We start from the raw sequence: 18,683 nt of genomic DNA, 5'->3' as shown, positions 1-18,683 counted from the left end.
AAGAAAGAAATGTGTTTTTAGGTTACATACTTCCAAACCGGAATCTTTTATTCATCCCTCAAACGCGTTTCTCTGACACAAATATGCATGCTTTAAAATATGTGCCCCTGAGTGAGTCGCGAATAAATGCACTCATGCAAACCTGGAATACTTCGCATGCACGATCTAATTTTTTTTCCTGATAGATTTATGCCAGTTCTTGCATGCCTTGGCACGATACATCTTGTGTAACAAGATGAGACCACGCCTAGAGGTCCGCACTGACGAGGGTGGAATGAAATTACGCTCGCATATAAAGTAGCCCTTCAAATCAGTATATTTATTTTCCTCGACAAAAACAAAAAATACGCTCTCTGCTACTTTCGACATGACAGTGCACTGAAATCGCCTTTTATATTATGCGTAATTACTGAATGAAGTGCTCATAATAACGACAGTCGCGTAAAATATTCCTTTCTTATATGTCTGTGCATAGACGATAACTTACAAGAACAAAAACAGCTACAAGTATTACTCATTTCTTATTCGGAAAGGTTGCACATAGTAAGAGTTCATGTATACGACGTATTGAAAAACCCGTGCACTTTTGTAGTCGCTTTGAAGTCACGGTTGACTTCCTTTTTTTTTCCTCTTGATTATTCTCTTACATTCGTCCTTTGTCGCTCTTTCATGCTGCCTTCTTGGGATACTAATGTACTGCGTACAGACGAAGACACATGAGGACACAGGAACACACAGACGCGACGCTAACATCCGACAACCTGTTTTATTTCCGGACAGCGCATCTTATACCATTTACCTTGCGCATCCGCGAACACCTGCATTCGCGTGATTACTTATACAATATCATGTAATATATATATATATATATATATATATATTTCTACATATTCCTTCAACGACCGTTGTTGAACTTGGGGGTTTCCTGCAAAGGCTCTCTATTTTGTTCGGCACCGAAAACACGCCATGAAAGCGTCCTTTTTGTGTGTTCGTCTCTATGTGCTATACATTAGTATTCGAAGATGCCATGCCAAAAGGCCCTCCTTGAAACACTTGTTCATTGTGTCACTTTCTACATTTCTTCCTTTCTTCTAGAGCGCCGAAAATCTTCTCTCGCGACCAGACTCACCCCTTCACCACCTCTGTGCCAACAATGACTTATCTTTTTCTAACCTATACAGGAATCGATAACCGATAAATTTCCACTCCAAGTTCCCGCAAGAAACACTGTGAACCATGTCGGAAAAAAATTCGGGTAACAAAAAGGTCACGCATGCTGAACGGCAACTGCAGTGCGGATGCTTGAAGAATGCAAACTGCGCCGCTGTCTTTTTATTTAAGCGATAGCTTTCTTTGGATCTTCACCTTACGGTTTGTCAGTGTCTTGCCGTTTAAGACGGACTTGAGACGCGAGGTGTTACTAGCGGTCACTGTAAACAAGTAAGCTGAATAAACAGAAAAATGTCCAGCGATTGGCTTCGAACCCTGGCCCGCCAGTCCAGAAGCTCAATGCTCAAACCATTGGACCATCGACGCGAGCCAGAAAAGCCGGAATGAACTCGTGCAAGCCAGCAATTGGATGCTTGTAGGCTTTCATTGGAAACGATGACGCCGATAAGGCAGCTCGGACGTCAAACCAAGAAGACCGCTGCGTCCCCATTCCTCTCTCAAGGACCGACGCCGCGAGGCAACCTGGCATTCTAGCACGCACAATCTCCTTGGCAGAGTGAAACACCGCACATACAAGGCGCACAAGACTGCACAGACTAAACCCGTCACTTCAACTCAAACCTCCAGCGGGTCTACACCGACGTGAAGCGTCTCTTCTGTGTCGGTTATGGCTTGGAGTTGCCTTCACGAATGCCTACTCAGCACTAATTGGAATGGCTGATACTCCTGCGTGTGATGTTTGCGGATGCGAGGAGAACATTGACCACTTATTGTGCCATTTTCCTCAATTTCAAGCACAAGGACAGTCTTTGTCCAACACATTGAGGAAACTAGATAATCGTCCTCTGAGTGAACAGACCACATTAGAGCACCGTCTCGACCGATCATCGGCTCGGAAGGCAGTGAAGGCAATTTCGCGTTTTCTCAGAACTTCTGGTTTGCTCGAGCGACTTTAACTGAAGTGCTGTCCGTACACGTGTCTACACCTTCTCTCTCCCTTCTCTCTCTTCCCCTTCTCCCATCCCCCAGTGTAGGGTAGCCAACCAGACTATTGACTGGTTAACATCCCTGCCTTGCTGAATTCTTCTCTCTCTCTCTCTCTCTCTCTCTCTCTCTCTAGTGCGCTTGTTGCTAGCTGCGTCGCATAGCAACAACTTGATTATAAAAAGTTATCGAGCACATCTTCTAAACGACGATGAAGAAAGCACTTACGGAACGCGTTCGTCTCCAAAATTACACTCTGGAGTGCTAAGTTTTATTTCGGTTGTAATCTTGATAAGAAAGCTTTTGAAACCGCTTACTTCCCGTCTGTTCTCCCGTAGTGAGTACCGTAGTGCCTTTCTTTGTCAACGACTAAACATTTGCTGCCTGTGTCCAATCGTGCTGTTTCGCATGGGTTGGTCATTACGCTGCCTGTGATAATATAACTTGAGGCGTTGGCACTGTGATACTGCAATACGAACATATGGGATGTCATATTGAATTATGTAAGCGAAAGAAAGAGGCTGCCATGTTAACTTTATCAGTCGTATATTTTTTTTCTCGCCATGAACGCATAAAATATTGGCATCAAATTTTACATGTTATAGCCTTAAAATCTATATTAAGGATTAGTATTCATTTATTGCATCGTCCTTAATTTACAAAACTCCGGTCAAATTTGCTTTACTTTTCACCTACTGCCACCCGATTCATGGCCGATCTCCTGTATAGTGGGCTGAGCCACAACAATCGGCACCATAGCAAACCAAAGGTATGGCGCGTTTCGGCACGTTCAAGCGCGTCGTGTCTTGTGCTTGAATATATTTTATTGCTGACTTAGTGTACCACGTCGCCTGCAAGGCTCACCGTGGTGGCTGAGGGGCACGTCCGTCAATGAAATCTGCAACGCGTGACTTGTAATGTGCAAGCTTTCGCTTAGAAAGACATCAACCCGAGGATGGTTCTGCAAAGGCTTTTCTTTCCTTCTTTTCATTAAGCAGCTGGTAGGGACGCGTATGTGTGCGATCCGTGTTCAGGAGCACATGTACCCTGTCGCCCTTGAAAACATTGCTCGCAAAAAAAGAACGCTTACTCTCTTCAGCATTGGGCTGGGAACACAGAGTTCAAATACGTGTCCCTTTCCGCTGCAGGTGCAAGGGATTCACAGCATTTACCAGCGCGATATGCGCATTATCCACGCAGTTATAATTAGTATACACCTTTTCGCTCGGTCAAAGACTCTATTATCGGTTACTATTACCGATCTCCTTCTACTGCTGTTGAATAAAAATAGCGATTGCAGTATTTAAGACTATAAAAATGATAAACGTAGCCAACGTTTTTTTTTTTTGCCCTTTGTATGACGTTGTCAAAGCTAGCAAAACCAGTGTCTATTTAAAATTACGGTGCCGTGTCATCTGCTATGATAATTACAGCACTTGCGGAAGTAATTCATTCTTAACCATCATGAATTTGCGGTGAACCGCGGCGGCAAATAAATGTTGCGCTTCCTTCAACATCTCGTGCCTTCTTGGTCTATAGACCATGCGATGGGCTCACAAGAAGACGCGAAACATCTGATGCTTAAAGGCTTCAAACGTTTAGAAAAGGTTTTGACTATTATATGAATCCTAGGAATAGAATGCTGTTTTTTTTAGTGCTCACTTACAAAGACACCCAGAAAAAGGAACAAGTTGAGCTTACAAAGCGCCATAACTAAGAAGTGGAAATTATTTCGCTGTAAATCAAATGGTTTTCTTTTTTAATTGTTGTTTGAAGCTTGTGCACCTATACGATAGCTCTACGGGATATACGAGGACGGCGGTGAACCACGGAGCGTGATGAAATCACATAGTTGAAATTCATACAGTGGAGTGAGTTGACACGAGAGAAGTAATTAGAGATCATGGGAAAATGCCTTATCCTGTAGTGCACACAAATAGGGAAAGATAAAGACAATAGCTTCGAACATTTTGAAGCAAATATACAGTGGAAACCTGTGTTTCATTTCACAAAGGGTTGAGAAGACACTCTGACAAAAATGCCTTAAACATAAGTTGGCACACACTTCGGCACACACCTTCGCTTCAGTTCGGGTCGTTTATACGTCCTTTGTGCCATAAAACTCTAAAGCCGGCAGGTTGAATGATCTCCCCGCGAACGCCGGAAAGCTGTAAGGAAAGCTAATACTGTTTTCCAGAAAGCAGAAAATGATCAGTGGTATACGATGGTACGTGCGTGGGGGTAATAATGGTTCAATGTGCATTAGTTGAATTATGCTCTGAGGTACGGGAAAGAAAGGAGTTTCCCGGGCGCCTGCATTAATCAATAGTGCCTATATCTAAAACGCCCATGTGTGAGCCTTCCCTGTCGGATATATAATGGCCTGTGATTTCGCCTAGCGGCATGCGAACATAAGAAAGGAGGAGCCGTCGTTGGGAACGTGACACTGTAGTAAGGCGCACCTTTAATTCAACATGCTTCGAAATGGTTTTCACACTTGTGTACCAGAGGAATCGAAACTAATTTTTTTTTAATTTAGCTTAGTGAACTTGTTCGAGCCATTTATAAGACGCTAAGCGGATATAGAAAGCATGTGGTATAAATATAAACTTTTACACGGTAAGAAGATGCACTAACAGTAATTGCATGACTATGACTACTCTCCGGTAATGAAGCCGTCCGTTCACCACTCTGCCTTGAGAAAAGGTCTACATCTCTGAAATTATATATGAGGATACGCATACGCATGTCAATTATTCACGCTGCACTTGAATTCTACATGCGTAGCCCTAGACCATTGACTTTCTTGCTAATGAATGCTCAGATTGAATTATATCATCCGTATTTCAGTAGATATTACCACGGTAAAACCTGAAGTGTCACCTGAAATCACTAGAAGACCCAGGATTGGTGCTCAGCAGCCTTATGATGGGACGTCAGCAGCCTTAGGATGATGTGACGTCACAATAAACTGTGGCCATCTCATCTGAGACGTCACGACATCACGAATAACGAATCTGTAGATGCGGCTGGTGCACTCCTGCGTTCCTTCGAAGCTGGATTGCATCGGTATGATAAAAAATTAACAACGATATTTTGAATCCATCGCGGATGCCAGTGCCATTTGCGCTCGGCTCCATCGGACACATTTCAAACGTACTTTCCAGTTCTCGCTCAGAATTTTGAGAACCTACACCTTTCCCTGCCATTCTTTGTCCCGCTCTCTGGGGCCTCGAAAAGTGCCATTGCAGGGTGAGCTGATAAGATCGACGAAAAGTTGTAGCCTTGTGTTAGCCTGTATATCACCAAAGAAGTCGCAGTGTCGCCCGTTTATATGCCGTGAGCCCCTATCTCAGAAACTCCCGCCGTGTAGGTAGACCTTTAAGTCACAGGAAGCGTACGTTACTATTTTTTGTGGGAGTTCCAAGGGAGTGCTTGCCGAATATTCTGCGGCATCTCCAAGACTTCTAGTGCCTTCCAACGTAGTACTTTCAATTCAATTGGACTCACACTGTAAAAAAAATTTTCCTTACTTTACAGAAAATTTGCTGGTGATTTGTGACCGAACACTCTTCCGTAAATTAAGAACGGTCATTTCCGTAGAACGGACAACTGTAAAAGAGAGACCGTAATACAAGATACGAGTGCTTCTGTATCTAGAAAACGGAAGACTCTGTATTCTGAATCTGTACTATGACCGTTAAAGTACGGTGCTTCTCGTATTCAGGAACGGAACGTAAATTAAGAACGGTCATTTCCGTAGAACGGACAACTGCAAAAGAGAGACCGTAATACAAGATACGAGTGCTTCTGTATCTAGAAAACGGAAGACTCTGTATTCTGAATCTGTACTATGACCGTTAAAGTACGGTGCTTCTCGTATTCAGAAAACGAAACACACTGTATGCTGAATCTGTACTATAACCGTTAAAATACAGGTGCTTGCCGTATTCAGAAAACGAAAGACTCCGTATGCTAAATCTGTACTATATCCGTTAAAGTACAGGTGCTTCCCGTATTTCATCTTGCAGAGCATATCCATTATTCGAAGAATGTGCTATCGGGGACAAAATTGCCTAGGACGTGCGAGAGTCGACCGAATTTTATTGGAGTGCTATTTGCTGGGATCAGCCGTGCCACCATATGCGTTCAGAATGTGCATTCGTGACCCACTGTTTTCAGCGGTCTTGAGCAGAAATGCAATTTGGTCATCACTCGCACTTCCAGGGTACTTTTGTCCACGATAGTACATCTCCTTTAATGCAAATGTCATGAACGCAGCTCATAGTCAAAGCAGCAGGTCACCATTGAGAAAATTGTCTTGCCAACACACTGACATGGCTGCAGAGATAAAACACTTTGCACTTTGTGATATGAATGCACTGCATAGCATATATACGAAAAGGTGCAACATTTCAGTCCTCAAGTTCTTAGATCACAGAAGCAACTTTATTTTCTTCAATCACTCGTCTCGCACTTCTTCCTGGTGAAAGTTGTTCTTGACTTCAAACGCTTGCAAGGATAAACTTGCTGCTGTTAGGAGAAACAAATAGTATTCGTGAATATCCATCCTAAAGAAAGCGGCAAAAAAGTATAATCACAGAACACGACAAAGCAGTAACTTCGGTGTTAGAAAAACATGTAAGTAGATCAACATTGTTGGAACAAGGGATGTTGCTGTAGCCAACATTTCGACATAGGTGCTTGTCATTAGGGTAGCAAATGTTTTCCTTGGCTGTGTTGTTTTAGATTTTGCATATCTCACTGGCCCCTAGCCTCATTGGGGGAGAAGTAACTGGTGCATATAATAGGTCAAGAGAAACCAAAGTGTTAAAATAAAGGAAGGAAGGGTGTGCTTAGCAGTGGTGATTGTGATGGAGCGGGTATGAGCGATGATGTCAGTAATTGCCAAGAGTAGGGGTGACCAAAACAGAAAACGATGTACCTATGTAAGCAGTCATTAATCCAGTAGACCTAACCTTCCCAGAAGACAAAATAGGTATCAAGATAAACAGTTTGCACTTTTGGAAAAGGAAAACGAAGAATTAAGGAAAATAAATTTTGTATCAAGATGCATCTGGTTAAGATCACTGCAAGTGGTAAATGAAGGCGCATTATTAATATATATTTGGTTGAAAGCCGATGAAGAAAAGATATATTAACCAAATATTAAAAAATAGGGACATTAAAATTAAACTGGGTATGACCATAAAACAGTAAAGAACAGCCTGTGGAAAAAAATGGGATGGATAATATAACCAGGTGCAAGATTGCAAAACGTCGAGCGCTGTTTATATTCATGCTGCTGTTGACAGCTTCAAGTTTCTGTCTTCCTGTGGAACCTTTGTCTTACTTGAACAAGGAAATGGGTCATTTTTTAAACAAGCCAGTTCAAATGCAGTTCAAAGTTTCAGCAGTGTTATATAGAAGAAAATATTATGGCCAGTTCTGGGTGTGCTTTCATTCACCAGTTATTTCCACCGGTGTAAGTTCAAAATTTAATGGTCTAAATGGACCTTAGCTCTTGGCAAACCATTAGCTGGTCTTTTTTTCAACACAGATGCCTGCACATTATATGTGTTGGCAGGAATGCTAGCGAACTACATTATACTTGTAGCCACAACCAAAGTGAAACTTGGTAACAGTGATTGAAAAAAAAAACCAGCATTCCACAATACTGATTCAAGTCGTCTGGAAAAGTTGCTTAAGTTAACGTACACCCCCTACCCCACCAGACACAATTATTCACCACACTGACTCTCATGGTATCAACCATGCTACTACAAGACTAGGCATCAAGTGAGGAGAATTAGGGGATAAGAGGGCACAATGCTTTTTGTTAGAACATCAAATGTGCTTTACATAAATGCTACATTCCAACTAACAAAGGAGCAACCGGATTGTGAGATAGTGACCAATGCATACGAAAGCTAATGACATTCTGTGCAGCAGAATCTTTACGATGAGGTGTTATGCGCACAAGTGCACTCTTTCACACAAAATGACATCCTGCAGTCAAACCTTGTGCCAACATTAGAGGTTGAAAAACACCGTAGTGGAAAGCAAAGAGTGCTAAATTTGTTGAAAATTACTAAAAATTATTCGATTATTCATTATCCTTACTGTTCGTTAAAGATTCACAGATTGTTCCCTACGGGTGCTGTAAACAGGCACCCTGCTTTTACAGTGGTAGCAACAATGATCTGTGGCACAGACAAGAATAAATGCTCATGAAGTTTGTGCAAGAGTATACCCTACAAATTGCACCCCATTTCACATTCCAATATGGTAGAAGAGGAAGACGAAAAAAACTACTTTCTGGTGGAGGATGCATACCCTAGAATAGAAGAAACAAGTGTACCCTAACCATTGCTGCTGCCGATGCCTGTGCACTAGCAGTTACATATAATATGGCAGTTACAATTGTTTTTCCACAAGCACTGCAAGCTGCGGCCAGTTTACCAGTACACAGCTGTAATAAATTTAGGGCAAGCTAAAGCTCTCTAATGGATTTATCTCATATGACACAATTGGAATGCAATATTCTGCAAATAAGTGAAGCGCGATGTGCCATCCCATACAATGAAGCACCTTTGAAGAATCTGAATCACCACCTGCACTCTTAGGCAAAGTTACTCCCTTTGGAGTGTCCCTTCTGCCACACAACAATAATCGTTATCTGCCTTGATGCGTTTCCTTTCTTGAAAACGCCACGCCCGCTACTTTGCTGTCGGGAATGCTATCTTGCTGATAACGCGCATGTCGTTCGTTACTGGAAAGCACAGGGCTCGCAGCGTTAAAGAAAGGAAATGCATAAAAGCAGATGACAATTATCGTTGTGCGGAAGAAGGAGCACTTCAAAGGGTGTAACTCTGCCTAAGAGTGTGGGCTGTGACGAGGGAAAAGAGTGTGTTCTGTGTAAAGTAGTGCACCTGTATAACCTAAAGCTTTGGAGAATGAGCTGGGAAGGTTCCTAATTTTAATTGCACACAGTAAAAACCTCCATGCAGTTTTGCAAAATGCAAACCCCCTAACTTTTTGTTGTTCAAACGTAATGACACGTAGGGCCATAACATGTCCATTATGGGTTTCGTTCCCAAACAATCAAAGTGAATAGCACCAACCTAAGTGTTATGTGCCTTCTTGTTAGTGTCGAATGCTGCGATCGGCAGAGAAACGGATTTCTGGAGCAATATAAAGTATTAGGTACTGTGATCTCAGTTCTTTCACTGCTGTTTAAGCATTATCGGGTCTTAAAGTAAAAAAACGAGGAATAAATACATGCATATTTTACCTCCCAACCCTCATAAGTATTTAGTAGTCTGGATTATAAAGGATTCCAGATTTACAACGCAGGACAGATTTTATTCCACTGAAAGAATGGCATCAAGCCAATGATTCTGCATCTGGTGCTATATTTATTTGTATTTAGTTCAGTTGGAATGTGTGTGTATCGTCAGCGATATCGCTTGACATGTTTTAGATTGACTGTTTTCTAAATTTAGGCAAATTCGTATTTGCAAATAATCTTGTATGACACCAAGAACTTGCTTAGCAGGAGTATTTCTAACATTTGCAAGATATGAGGCTCTTGAATGCATATCTAAACCTGGAGTACACGCCGCCCCCTAATCTCATCAGCAAGTTTCTGGAACTCATCTACGAGGTTTCTTATGATGAATGTAAAGTTGCTTGAACAGGAGAAATAGGGAACTTATAACAGGTGAATTATGCAGCATAAGAATGATGTCAGCAAGAAGCAAGCATCAAGAAGCACTGTCACTCAATGTGCATAGACTATCAAACACAAGAATTATTTGGGATGATTTAAAATTCTGGCATTGGAACGAAATGTCTTTTAATGTATATATAAACTCTGATTATTCACTCTACTACCACTACCTTCATTAGAAACATTCCTAATCATTATCATATCTATGCCACATCATCCTAGCTAATATTCAAGCCTTCATAAGCTGCTTTTTTTACTGCTAATTCTCTGTGGGAAAGAGGTGTCCGTACGAAGACCTTTACCCGTTTTTTGATAAATGATAAGGGAAAAACTTCACACCAAAAATGTATTGAGCTTGAGCAAGTTCTGTGTTTGATGCTGTTGATTCTTTTTTCCCTTTGCCATCATTGACCCACCTGGTTAGCTAAGTAGACAGAAAAGCTGCAGGAGAAAGGTGGGGGTGCCAAATCAGACTTGTGCCCCAGGGGACCTTTTCACGGTCACAGGAGGAACTGCCTGTGGCCTCGGCATCTTCCTTGAGGGCCATAGCCATGTCTAAGAAACCTTGTCTCCACAGGCTGCACAAAGAAAGATAATTTGCTGAGCTAAGTCTTTTTCTTAAAAGAACCCATTTAAGTTGTATTCGTGGCTTTGCACCACAAAACTGACACATGACTGGCCACTCAAGACACTTTATGTGTATTCGCAGGCTTATTCCTTGGAAAAACACTTTTATGTAGCACACAATGAGTAACAGTAACAAAAAAGTGTATCAGGAGGCTTTCATATTGCTCTACAACTTTTGATTGACACATTTCATTTAATTATTTGAGATATTTAATAACTAATTAAGAATTATGTAATTAGGCAGAATGCACAAAATAATCAGAGTATCTTCAAGCGATGGCAAACATTACCTTCATTTTGTCTAGTTACATCGCATTTACATATTTCTAAATCTTGGTGCATGATAGTTAAGCCACCCTGTAGATCAAAAAACAATATTAAAATTTTCATAATCATCTCTTGCGTGTTATTGGTGGCTATGGCTGCTTCAAGTTATTCTTTCAGTATGGTACAAGCAGTTTTGAAGTGAAATTGTTTTGCATCGAGGGCATGCAATCTAGACAATCAAGCAAAAGGTCAAGTTGTGTTCACTATTCAGATGTTTAACTAAGAAGCTGCAGGAAAAGGAAACAGGACACTACACCTAATGAACAATGCAAAATTTGAAAATTTAAATTGAACAAGAAACCAGTTTTTGAAAACACAGAAAAAAAGCCAGCAGCTTACATTGAATACACCCTTGCTATGTACTCCAACTGAAGTTGTTACCGCAATGCTTGGGCACCATATGAACGTAACAATCAACAACTTCGAGCAGAATATTAACACCACTAAATGAACTGGCCTTTGAAGATTCTTGATCTGAAATCTTCAACGACTTGTTCTGGTGTTTAATCTGTCAAGCTCAATCTGTATTCTCAAAAGCTGGCTCTCGGCCATAATTTCTCTAAATGCAACATCAGCTTAAATCTCAAGATAGGGTTGACCTGTAAATAAAGTGGATAATGCATGGCAAACATCATCAACTCTCTTACATGTTAGCCAGACGGTTCACTCATGCAGCCATGAAATTGTGATGTAGACACGATATATTGAAGCTGGTTTTGTGAAATGTTTCATGCTTCCAAGGCTTCTTCAGTTGTGAAAGCTGTCTCCACTAGCTAATTAAGCGATGAGAATAAAAAAAGAACTTCAACATGCTCGCAATACGTTGGCCATTTGCAAGTAAACAGCAGCCTTTTTGGGCGCCCAGGTTGCCTGGTGCAAATCTATTATGCCACAGTACTTGCGTTACCCAGTACCAGCCACTTTAAAATGCAATGTGTTCAGAGCCCTTTCCCTCTCTTTTTCTGCTTTGGAAACAGTTTAACATGTGTTCAGTAGGCGTCGAGAAAGGGGACAGAAAACACTGTGCACCACTGATTTCTAACATGTTTCCCTGGATGCAGCACACCGCACCGGATGCAGGTGTAGCCAGTGGAAATGCGATGTCATGCAGTCGCTTGTCCTGGAAGCAGGGCATATGGTGGACTAACTAGTGCGTGCGATCAGATAATATTGCTGCCGAAAAACTTTTCTTCGTGGTTTTTCACATTTTAGGAGGTCTCCACATGTCTGGCAAGCGCTTTTATGACAATCTGAACCCGTATACGATAGTGTTCTCTTACATCAAGTTTTTTCTGATTTACCAGTGTTTCCATTGCACGCCACTTATGTTAGCGACACTGTAGACACTACAATGGAAAAATTCTGGACACCTCGAAACACTGCTTGTGTAGTTTATGGCACATCAGGCAGGCATGTTAGGGGAAGAAATGCCACACACCCGTGCAACAAAGTGGTGCCGCAAAGTTGTGAAGCACCAACTTCCGGGACAAGGCTGGATTTAGTCGAGGGCGCTCGATGTGCTGTTCATCCCCTGTAGTAGAGATCAGTGGCGTGGACCCTTTTATACTGGCTGTCTTTTCTGGCCGGAACCTTGGCAACAGCTTCCACCATACTTTTTTTGAACCTGCAACATGTGCAGAGAAAGTCACACCACTGTGCGTTGATTGTATGGCTTTATTGTTCTACACATTCTATCAAAAATACATATCAAATCAATATCAATATCATATCAATATCAAAAATACAGTTAACACATTTTTACTACTGTATATAGACAGTCTAGTTGCTATACATGCGAAACATTACCATTCCTCTGACAGAATGCAACAACAGAAGCGTACACTGTAAAGCTACCCTAAAATTTAAATTGATGTGACACTGTATGAGCATACAGTATTCTTACTGTATGCTCTAGCCCTGTGTCTAGTAAAAGTTAATTGTCAATCATTTATGGTGTATTTCTGCTTATTCTGGGTCATCAAACTGTACGATGTTCCAAGTTTACACATTGTTGGCTTTTGATTGCCTATGTGATCCGTTTCCTACTTATGCATGCAGTAATCCCACTGTAATAAGGAAAAAGAGAATAGGAAATGCCGTGATAATCTTCCACATTTGATGAGGGCAGGAGCAATGGCCAATAGCATGTGGTTGAAGCTACATAAACACTCAGTTTTCACACAGCTTAATTATTCAGCAAGTAATAAAGAGCTATCCTGTACACCTCTGTATGACCAATAAAATCTGACTACTTGACACTGCACTAAGGCTGCCGCTTGGTACTGTGCAGCAGTTCAGCTTTGGTTTTCTGATATACAGAACTGTTTAGGTGCCAGTAGTTTACTTTGCGATAAAATGGAGCTTGGAACACTGGTCATTTGCACATAAATAATGCGACAGCAAATATAACAAAAGGATAGGAATATGGGTCTCTTGGAAAAAGTACATACACATTGTGATTATAATGTGATGTGACGCCACAATGAAACAGAAAGCAACGCATAGAAGTGGACGGCGCTTCCATGCCACCAAGGTTATTGGACAGACAGTACTTCAGAAGTGCCCGCAACACAATGTGTTGGCGGGCTAGTTGGTGTGAATCCATAAATACTTTGTTAAGCGCAAAACAATGGACACAAGAAAGACGACCGGCACAAGGCGCTACACTCAACTGACATCACTTTATTGCGTCGCTCCTTTATAAATAGTAGAATCTAGAAGAACATGCGCAGTGAGCACCATGTGCAGAGACCACCAACAACCAATCACAAGAGCGTACTCATGCGACGGGATCCAAAAAACCATATTGAGCACTGCACAAGGTTAAAGAAGGCACACTAATGCACTGTGACACCAATGACTGTATGAAGAAAGCTTCCGATAACTCTCGGGCGGTGGTATCACAGCACTTTTTCAAAATCGTAGTATCACAAAACATGGCTTTGCACTTCCATATTTTACAATGTTGAGCCAAATGGGAACCTGTGCCTGTTGGTATGGATCGCTTAGGTTCGCAATGTTTCGTGATACTACGATTTTGAAAAAGAGCCGTGATACCACTGCCAGAGAGTTATTGGAAGTTTTCTTCATACAGTCATTGGGGTAACAGTGCATTAGTGTGCTTTCTTTAACCTTGTACAGTGCTCAATATGTTTTTTTTTATTCTGTCGCATGAGTGTGCTGTTTTGATCAGATGTTGGTGGTTCCTGCACATGGTGTTCACAGCGCATGTAATTCTATATTCTGCTGCCTACAAAGGAGGGACGCAATAAAGTGATGTCAGTTGAGAGTAGCGCCTTGTTCTGTCGTCTTTCTTGTGTCCGTTGTTTTGTGCTAAAAAAGCAATGATGTATTCCTTGTGTGTGTTTGAAGACAGCTCCACACGCAGTAGCGATTCCAGTATTGCTGCCCGGTGGTTTAGCTCGCCGCAGTTTGAAGTGCCACAAAACATAAGGAGAGAAACCTGCATTATAGTCTTGTTGCAAACAAGAATATAACGTGAAGTGCATTCTGAGGCCAGAAACTATAAAAAAAATTTCATGATGCACTGCTGTGCAGGGTTTTATAGCAAAGTCAAATACATTTAGTGTAAATATCACACTATGATGGTGCACAATGGTGGTAATATGTAATAATATAAAAGGTGCCTTAATGTTACAACAAAAGCTGACATTACTTAATAATAGCCCTGTAAAATTTAGCATGCAGGGGCACCGCTTGGTTAAATAGTGATGCATTGTCTATGTACACAAGTATTACCCACGCATTTCTGCCATTGTCTAAATGGCATAAATGAATGGGTAATATTTGTATACATAGATATTACATCTCTATTGTTTAACCAAGTGGGTAAACTATGTCTGCCTGACACAAGATTAGAATTAAACCATAAATTATATATAGTCACCCTAACAGTAACACCTCACTTGAACTTCACAGTAAGTAGACGCCTGTTGATGCCAGCCTCCCCCAATGCTAAACTGTGCTGCATGCTCTACAGAGAAATTATAGTGGTATCACTCAACTCTGAAGCAATTCAGGACTGCAGCACTGTAGAAGACATCTACAAATGTCCCATTTCATGCATAACAGCCTGAATTGCTTGCACATTTTACCAAGTGCAAATTAACATTTCTTCTTGTTTAGCATTTTTGCCCGCTAGACCACAATCCAATGTCATCAATATATTAACATATTACCTCAAAGAACCTTATTTGGCTTATAGATTAACACCTTTGCATACTGCCACAGCTGCACTCTGTCATATGCGTTGCAATCATAAAGGAGTGCTGGTCCACCAGCACTCCAATGTCACTAAGAGTGATCACCTACACCGCTAAGTAAATGGTCATGATTCAGGTGGCAAACAGCTAAGAGAAAAAAAAATCCACTCACCTTGTGAGCTACAATACTGCAATAACTTGAGAGAGATGGACCCATTGCAGGCGGCAGACCTCTTCTCAGCTCCAGCACAACAGCAACTTGCCTTTCAGTAAAAGAAAAGGATTGATTAGTAATGATAAGTTACCTTGTTTTTGCTGAGTATCAATAAAATCTGGCTTTCATGCATATCCACTCTCCACTTTAGAAATACAACTGAATTATTCGTCAAATAAAAGAGTCTATGATGATACCATTCGCTTCTCTTGTATGTCCAAATTTTTTCGCACTGATACCCCGTTTACTGCTTGCTTACTGACACAAGTGCCTTGACTGCCCAGACATCATTCGAAGCAACACGTCTTGCTGCACCGCAAAAAGTTGCACCGAGGAAACACAGCAGGGCAGCCAGAGCAAAGAACTTTTTTTTTCTGGTGACAATTAAAACGTGCACCCAAGCAAGAAAGTAACGATCACATGTAGTGAGCGACTGCTATTGCCTCGAACGTTTATTTCCGTATTTTAACAGAAGTTCGTGTATCGGATACAGTATGCTCTCAAGCCAATACAAGCGTCAATACAAGAGCTCAACTGAACGCAGTTTTATTCTACGCTTTTAACGCGAGTGAACAAAAGGTTAGGAGTACCTCACGGAAATTGCGATCGAGCCAATCGCGCTACGACTGGAATCGTTCTGAAAAGATAGGGTGATCCCTTTCCCCATTATGCGTCATTTTTGCCCTAAGACGTTGCATAGTGGTCTTTTGAAACAATATTTCTGTTCGCGACACCGGCTTACCACACATCATTTTAACACCTACGTTATGGAAACCAAATAAGATTAAAATGGGCTTACCTCATGAGCAAGTTACGAGCGCGCGTAGACTGTTGAACACCCGTTGAGAGCAAGCAGGCTATCCGTGTCCAAGCGCATACGTGCACCCAAACACAGGACAACTTCTTCGATGCCGCAGCGTGCAGAGTTTAGTACACGAAGTGAAAGACATCCAGCGCAAATATCTCCGCGCGATGACGGCAAATGACGAGCGCACAAGCGTACACAACACAGCGACAAATTCGGAACTTTGCCAATTCGAACGTGCCGAGACCCTATCACTGTAAACGAAAATAAACCCACCTGGGAGTTTTTAAGAGGTGATGTGCCCTAAAACCTCCCCTCCTCAAATATTTACTCCGATGTATGGGAGCAAAACAGCGCCATTCCTTCGTTTCACTCCGCTGTCTAGCTGCGGGAGTATTAAGGCGACATGACGCGATTTTACTCCGCTGCAAATTCTTGTTCTCCCGTGAAACTCCGACAAGGAGTTTTAGAAAACTCCCCTCCGCCGAAAAAGTTCGGTCACGTGGCGCTTCCCATGAGGCTGTGCGCCTCGCCAGCGACCGGGCGCGTTCGGCGGGGCCGGCAGTGCTCATGGCTGACGGTTTGTTTACGTCTGTGAAGTGTCGTTCCGTGACAGCGTTTTCCCGTATTTCCTTCCAGAAAGTGTTATCGGCATGCCTGAAGCTCACTGTATCTCAGCTTCAAGTACATTAGCTGTGATCACTTTGCTGACAACGATGATTGTAAGAGCAACGTTTTCAAGTGCGGAAAAAGGCTTAGGTATACCTCGAAGCTGCTCACTGGTTCGTGATGTCTGTTCTGGTTATGACTGTGTTTTCGTGCTGCGTGACCCTTGCTTGTGTTCTTCAGTACGTGAAATGCGACTTCTATGTCCTTTTGGGTACATGCTGACAACGTCCAGTGTAGTGTTTAAAAGGACCGCGTAGCAATGGCAACAGCAGCCAGCTTGTCGCGTATGAATGGCGTACCCCAAGTTCGTTGCGGTGCTGTGTTGCCAGTGAGAAAGACCGGAGTGCAAAGACCGGACTGCTTTTATGTATCTGTGAACGGATATCCTCGCCTGAAGAAAAACGGTAGGATAAAAGTATGCGTACTGAAGATAAAGCTTCTTATTGAGCGATGTGAATTGAATTGTTATCGCGCATATAGGTTTTGGTCATGTCGTTGCTTCCGATATTGCATTAACATTACGCTCTCTCCGAGAAACTGATTTAGGCGCATGCCTGCTGGCTCCGAGTTTAAGGATTCACTCGACAGATCAGCGATGTAACTCCTTTTCACAACCGAGAGAGATTGCTTGGATACAGAGCAAGTAGTGCGGTGTATAAAATGTATGACTGCGCATTTTTCGGTGTTACGTCTGCTGCTGCGGGTCATGCTCACACGTAATAATTTCTTGCTATGCTACCACTATATCGCAAAAATTTAATTTTGCTATGTAGCACACGCACTTACATTTCTCTTGCTTTCTGTAATTAACGCACTACTTTTTGGCCGCGAACGCCGGCAGTGTGCGAAGTCGCTTCAGCACTCACAGAATGGCATGATAATTTTGAAAAATTACGTCATTAATTTTTTTTTCTCTCACTATTCTGAATTAACAGTTTTGTGTTGATTAAGGTGTTCTGTTAATTTCAGAGAGGCAGATCTCGTATGAACGAGCATGTGAGTCGTAATTCTGAAAACAGCACAGCTGCTCCCTAGGCGGTTTCGAGGCACACGGTATCGTGGCTATATATACTGGCACCGTTGCTTCTAAAGTATCGCGTGTACGTGGGATGTCTTCCAAATTTGTGCATTGGGCGTTTCTGAAATGTTTATGTATGTCTGATATATGCGCTTTCATTGACTTGTTTCGTCGGATTTGACGCGCTCTCGTGTGAATATTTCGAAATTTGACCAGCAGCCTCTGCATGTAAACATGTTCGCGCAAACTCACGCGATGCCTCTTTTTATACTCTCGTTGCACCTAAAAAAACTCCGTCAATTGCAAAGCAAAAAATAAAGAAAAGACAGAAAAAAACTCCCATAATTCCACGCAAAAATTCCGCTCGCACGGAGTAAAAATTCTACTCCGATCTTACGGAGCATAATAAACTCCGAACCGGGGGGTCGCTAGAGGACAAGCAGTATACTCCCACCTCGGAGTTATTTCCGTTTACAGTGTAGCAGCGTAACCATCCATCGTTTCTGTTCTTTGCTCCCGATGCGTCAATCTCTCTTTCTTGGGGTCTTGCTCCACTCTTGAGCACAAATCAAGAGATATTTACGGCGAATTAACAACAATTACAACACAACTCGAAAAATGCCGGCTGACTACACATGAGCACCTCCGTCCGCCACTCCTAACCGACGCGCAGCGCGCGCTGCCCCCTGGTGCCGCACTCTGAGCGCGGAGAACCGAACAGAATCGGTTTCGTTTTCGCATTTGTGCTCTAGTTACTGGAACTGCAATATAATTGCTTGACAATTAATTGAATTCTAAAAACGGAGAATGCTTTTTCTCCCACAAGTTAGTGCATTTTATACAAAGGGAGAGAGAATTCAAAAAGCAGAAAGGCAGAGAGGTCAACCAAAGCATTCGCTACTGGCGATAGCAAA

At 42.1% G+C, this 18,683-nt stretch overlaps 1 protein-coding gene and 1 long non-coding RNA gene across 2 annotated transcripts in view; one reads left to right on the top strand and one right to left on the bottom strand.

Annotated features, from left to right (window-relative positions):
* The window catches only part of LOC135914287 (uncharacterized), a 335,268-nt gene that overhangs the window by 312,234 nt on the left and 4,351 nt on the right, over positions 1-18,683 (top strand). The window lies entirely within an intron of this gene.
* LOC135914291 (uncharacterized) lies at positions 12,347-16,206 on the bottom strand. Its single transcript, XR_010568268.1, has 3 exons — positions 16,077-16,206; positions 15,236-15,326; positions 12,347-12,464 (listed from the first exon to the last, which is right to left on the bottom strand). It is a non-coding gene; the product is annotated as an uncharacterized lncRNA (long non-coding RNA).

This window comes from Dermacentor albipictus, chromosome 8 (genome assembly GCF_038994185.2).
Source record: "Dermacentor albipictus isolate Rhodes 1998 colony chromosome 8, USDA_Dalb.pri_finalv2, whole genome shotgun sequence".
Classification (NCBI taxonomy): Eukaryota; Metazoa; Arthropoda; class Arachnida; order Ixodida; family Ixodidae; genus Dermacentor; species Dermacentor albipictus.
Note: the sequence above shows the minus strand (reverse complement) of the source record. Positions and strands in the feature narration are given on the sequence as shown.